Below are 6139 nucleotides of genomic sequence, written 5' to 3' on the forward strand. Positions count from 1 at the left end.
ACCAATTCCATCCATATAAACTAAACATGAGTTCATACTCATGTCTCCAACTCCAATCCATTATTACACAGATCATTCTAGTTTCCTCCCTTGCATTTCTATAAAGTCTATATAATACTTATGTATAATTCATTTTACCTTTAGTTTTATAGACTCCACTCATTTCCAAAGTTACTTAAATAGGCACCCTTTTCCCCACCCGCTTCCCTTCATAATCTAACTGTAGTACAGTTGGATTATTTAGTCATATTCTGCATTTCACTTTAGGATTCCCTGACCTCTAAATAACTTTTAAAATCTGTATAAATTAAGATTCACTCTTTGTGCTGTAAAGGTCTATCAGTTCAGTTCAGTTCAGTTCAGTTGCTCAGTCGTGTCTGACTCTTTGTGACCCCATGAATCACAACAGGCCAGGCCTCCCTGTCCATCACCAACTCCCGGAGTTTACTGAAACTCATGTCCATCGAGTCAGTGATGCCATCCAGCCATCTCATCCTCTGTCGTCCCCTTCTCCTCCTGCCCCCAATCCCTCCCAGCATCAGGGTCTTTTCCAATGAGTCAACTCTTCGCATGAGGCTGCCAAAGTATTGGAGTTTCAGCTTCAGCATGAGTCCTTCCAATGAACACCCAGGACTGATCTCCTTTAGGATAGACTGGTTGGATCTCCTTGCAGTCCAAGGGACTCTCAAGAGTCTTCTCCAACACCACAGTTCAAAAGCATCAATTTTTCGGCGCTCAGCTTTCTTCACAGTCCAACTCTCACATCCATACATGACCACTGGAAAAACCATAGCCTTGACTAGACGGACCTTTGTTGGCAAAGTAATATCTCTGCTTTTGAATATGCTATCTAGGTTGGTCATAACTTTCCTTCCAAGGAGTAAGTGTCTTTTAATTTCATGGCTGCAATCACCATCTGCAGTGATTTTGGAGCCCCCCCAAAATAAAGTCTGACACTGTTTCCACTGTTTCCCCATCTATTTGCCATGAAGTGATGGGACCGGATGCCAAGATCTTCGTTTTCTGAATGTTGAGCTTTAAGCCAACTTTTTCACTCTCCTCTTTCACTTTCATCAAGAGGCTTTTTAGTTCCTCTTCACTTTCTGCCATAAGGGTGGTGTCATCTACATATCTGAGGTTATTGATATTTCTCCTGGCAATCTTGATTCCAGCTTGTGCTTCTTCCAGCCCAGCGTTTCTCAAGATGCATTCTGCATATAAGTTAAATAAGCAGGGTGATGGTATACAGCCTTGATGTACTCCTTTTCCTATTTGGAACCAGTCTGTTGTTCCATGTCCCGTTCTAACTGTTGGATTCCTGACCTGCATATAGGTTTCTCAAGAGGCAGGTCAGGTGGTCTGGTATTCCCATCTCTTTCAGAATTTTCCACAATTTGTTGTGATCCACACAGTCAAAGGCTTTGGCATAGTCAGTAAAGCAGAAATAGATGTTTTTCTGGAACTCTCTTGCTTTTTCAATGATCCAGAGGATGTTGGCAATTTGATCTCTGGTTCCTCTGCCTCTTCTAAAATCAGCTTGAACATCTGGAAGTTCACGGTTCACATACTGCTGAAGCCTGGCTTGGAGAATTCTGAGCATTACTTTACAAGCGTGTGAGATGAGTGCAATTGTGCAGTAGTTTGAGCATTGTTTGGCATTGCCTTTCTTTGGGATTGGAATGAAAACTGACCTTTTCCAGTCCCGTGGCCACTGCTGAGTTTTCCAAATTTGCTTGCATATTGAGTGCAGCACTTTCACAGCACCATCTTTTAGGATTTGAAATAGCTCAACTAGAATTCCATCACCTCCACTAGCTTTGTTTGGAGTGATACTTTCTAAGGCCCACTTGACTTCACATTCCAGGATGTCTGGGTCTAGGTAAAGTTCTATAGGTTTTGATAAATGCTAAATCTGTGTATTTATAAGTACAGTAAACTATACAGAATAGTTTCTCCCACCCTAAGAAATCTGTAGCATTTCACCTATTCAACCCACCTCCCTCCCCACAGGCCCCTGGCAACCACTAATCTTTGTATGAAGACCATCGTTTTGCCATTTCTGGAATGTCATAATGAAATCATAAAGTATGCTGCCTTTTCAGACTGGCTTCTTTCACTTGGTAATATGCACTTAAGATTTCTGCATGTCTTTTCTGATAGCTGATTTCTTTTTAGGACTGAATAGTAGTCCATTGTATGGATGAACCATAGTTTATGTATCTATTCACCTACTCTAGACAAAAGTTTTCAACTCTTTTGGGTAAATAATAAGCAATACAATTGCTGAAGGACATGGTATGAATATGTTTAGTTTTGTGAAAAATCACCAAACTGTCTCCCAAAGTGGCTGTTCCATTTTGCATGCCCTCCAGCAGTGAACAAGAGTTCCTATTGCTTCACATCCCCATTAGCATTTGGTGTTGTCAGGATTTTGGATTTTGGCCATTCTGATAATCACAATGGTGTGATCATTGACCTAGAGCCCGACATCCTAGAATGTGAAGTCAAGTGGCCTTAGAAAGCATCACTATGAACAAAGCTAGTGGAGGTGATAGAATTCTAGTTGAGCTATTTCAAATCCTGAAAGATGATACTGTGAAAGTGCTGCACTCAATATGCAAGCAAATTTGGAAAACTCAGCAGTGGCCACGGGACTGGAAAAGGTCAGTTTTCATTCTAATCCCAAAGAAAGGCAATGCCAAAGAATGCTCAAACTACTGCACAATTGCACTCATCTCACACGCTAGTAAAGTAATGCTCAGAATTCTCCAAGCCAGGCTTCAGCAGTATGTGAACCGTGAACTTCCAGATGTTCAAGCTGATTTTAGAAGAGGCAGAGGAACCAGAGATCAAATTGCCAACATCCTCTGAATCATTGAAAAAGCAAGAGAGTTCCAGAAAAACATCTATTTCTGCTTTATTGACTATGCCAAAGCCTTTGACTGTGTGGATCACAACAAATTGTGGAAAATTCTGAAAGAGATGGGAATACCAGACCACCTGACCTGCCTCTTGAGAAACCTATATGCAGGTCAGGAATCCAACAGTTAGAACGGGACATGGAACAACAGACTGGTTCCAAATAGGAAAAGGAGTACATCAAGGCTGTATACCATCACCCTGCTTATTTAACTTATATGCAGAATGCATCTTGAGAAACGCTGGGCTGGAAGAAGCACAAGCTGGAATCAAGATTGCCAGGAGAAATATCAATAACCTCAGATATGTAGATGACACCACCCTTATGGCAGAAAGTGAAGAGGAACTAAAAAGCCTCTTGATGAAAGTGAAAGAGGAGAGTGAAAAAGTTGGCTTAAAGCTCAACATTCAGAAAACGAAGATCATGGCATCCGGTCCCATCACTTCATGGCAAATAGATGGGGAAACAGTGGAAACAGTGTCAGACTTTATTTTGGGGGGGCTCCAAAATCACTGCAGATGGTGATTGCAGCCATGAAATTAAAAGACACTTACTCCTTGGAAGGAAAGTTATGACCAACCTAGATAGCATATTCAAAAGCAGAGATATTACTTTGCCAACAAAGGTCCGTCTAGTCAAGGCTATGGTTTTTCCAGTGGCCATGTATGGATGTGAGAGTTGGACTGTGAAGAAAGCTGAGCGCCGAAAAATTGATGCTTTTGAACTGTGGTGTTGGAGAAGACTCTTGAGAGTCCCTTGGACTGCAAGGAGATCCAACCAGTCTATCCTAAAGGAGATCAGTCCTGGGTGTTCATTGGAAGGACTCATGCTGAAGCTGAAACTCCAATACTTTGGCAGCCTCATGCGAAGAGTTGACTCATTGGAAAAGACCCTGATGCTGGGAGGGATTGGGGGCAGGAGGAGAAGGGGACGACAGAGGATGAGATGGCTGGATGGCATCACTGACTCGATGGACATGAGTTTCAGTAAACTCCGGGAGTTGGTGATGGACAGGGAGGCCTGGCCTGTTGTGATTCATGGGGTCACAAAGAGTCAGACATGACTGAGCAACTGAACTGAACTGAACTGATAGGTGTCTAGTGGTATATCATTGTCATTTTAACTTGCTTCCCCTTAAATGATAGAATGTGGATAATCTTATCATATGCTTCTTTGCCATCTGTTTATCTTCTTTGGAGAGGTATCTATTAAGGTCTTTGATTCATTTGTTAATCAGGTGTCTATTTTCTTATTGTTAAGCTTTAAGAGTTCTTTGCATAGTTTGGATAACATTCTTTTCTCAGATATGTGTTTGCAAATGTTTCCTCCCAGTCTTCGACTTATCTTCTAAGATTGTTGACCTTGTCTTTCCAAGAGCAGAAGTTTGTAATCATACTGAAGTTCAGCTTATCGATTATTTCTATCATGGACCATGTCTTAAGTGTTTTATTTAGAAAGGCATCATCAAACCCATTAACTATAATTTTTAGAGCTGCTTTAGATTCACAGGAAAATTGAGAAGAAAGTACAGAGAAATTCCATATACCCCCTCCCCCACACAGGCACAGCCTCCTCCATTTTCAGTATCTCCAGTTTGTTACAGTTAATGAACCTAAGCTGTAAATTTTGTAGATGTTCTTTATCAAGCTGAGGGTGTCCTCTTCTATTCCCCATATGCTGAGATCTTTTATCATGAGTGTGTATTGGATTTTGTTAAATGCCTTTTCTACATCAATTGATATGATCATTTTTCTTCTTTATCCTGCTAATGTGATGGATTATATTCATTGATTTTTAAATATTGAGCCAGCTTTCCATGCCTGGAATAAACTCACTTGGTCATGGTGTATGATTCTTTTTATACACTATTGGATACAACTTACTAATATTTTACTGATTTTTTTTCACCTATGCTCATGAAAATACTAGTGTTCAGCTTTCATTTCTTATGATGTCTTTAACTGCATTGGGGGCTTCCCTGGTGGCTCAAATGGTAAAGAATCTGCTTGTAGTATGAGAGACCCAGGTTCCATCTCTGGGTCAGGAAGATGCCCTGGAGAAGGGAATGGCTACCCACTCCAGTATTCTTGCCTGGGAAATTCCATGGACAGAGGAAGCTGGTGGGCTACAGTCCATGGGGTCGCAAAGAGTTGGACACAATTGAGCATGTCAGGGTAATTAATATTGGTCTCATAAAATGAGTTAGGAAGCGTTCCGTCAGAGAGCCAGCTTTGAGAGTGAGGACAGGGTTTACTGAGCACCTGTAACTCAGGCTGAGAGACATGCAAAGCGCATCTCCTGTTTGACATCCAGGATAGTACATCTCAGTAATTAACAATGGGATCTGTAGAGCCAACAAACCTCAGTTCCTGTCCCAGCCCTCCCACACGTCTGCATGATCCTGGGCCAATTAACTGTTAATTTAACAAATAATAATTGAATACCTATTGTGTGCCAGGCACGGGGATAACAGTAGTGGATAAAGAGAAATCCCCAGTGCCCTTGGAGCCCTTTTTTTTTTTTTAGGCTTATATTTTTATACTTCCTGTGCTTCAGTTTTCCACATCTATAACATGTGACTTTAATAGTACCTGGGCTTCCCCAGTGGCTCAGGAGGGAAAGAATCCACTTGCAATGCAGGACATGATCCCTGGGTTGGGAAGATCCCCTAGAGGAGGAAATGGAAATCTACTCCAGTTCTCTTTCCTGAAAAATCCCATGAACAGAGGAGCCTGGAGGAGCACAGTCCAAAGGGTCACAAAGACTCAGACACGGCTGGGCCAGTAAGCACACATACGTAATAGCACCTACCGCATAAGACTGATGTCTTATAGAAGTGAATATATATAAAGAATATTCCATATATTCCATTATATTATAATTGTTGTTACTACTACTACTACTACTATTATGTGCCAACAGGTAATGCTATTCTCTATTGACTGAGTTCACTAGTTCCAGTCTAGGACATTCGTAGCCCCACCTTTGCTGCCTTAAGTCTCCACTCCTATCATTTCTGTCTCTGCTTCTTCAGCTGACCCTCGTGCTCTTTAGGCTCACTGAGCCTATTATATGACATTCTTTCTCTGATCTAGAGTTTCCTTATCTGGAGATAGTTGGGTGGCTATCTTTCTGCTGCTTTTGAAATATCCAAACTTCTGCACTTTTGAAAGGGAAGAGGATGAGAAACAGAAATCATTGAGGATCTCAGGTCTTTGC

This window comes from Bos indicus, chromosome 4 (assembly GCF_029378745.1).
Source record: "Bos indicus isolate NIAB-ARS_2022 breed Sahiwal x Tharparkar chromosome 4, NIAB-ARS_B.indTharparkar_mat_pri_1.0, whole genome shotgun sequence".
Taxonomy (NCBI): domain Eukaryota; kingdom Metazoa; phylum Chordata; class Mammalia; order Artiodactyla; family Bovidae; genus Bos; species Bos indicus.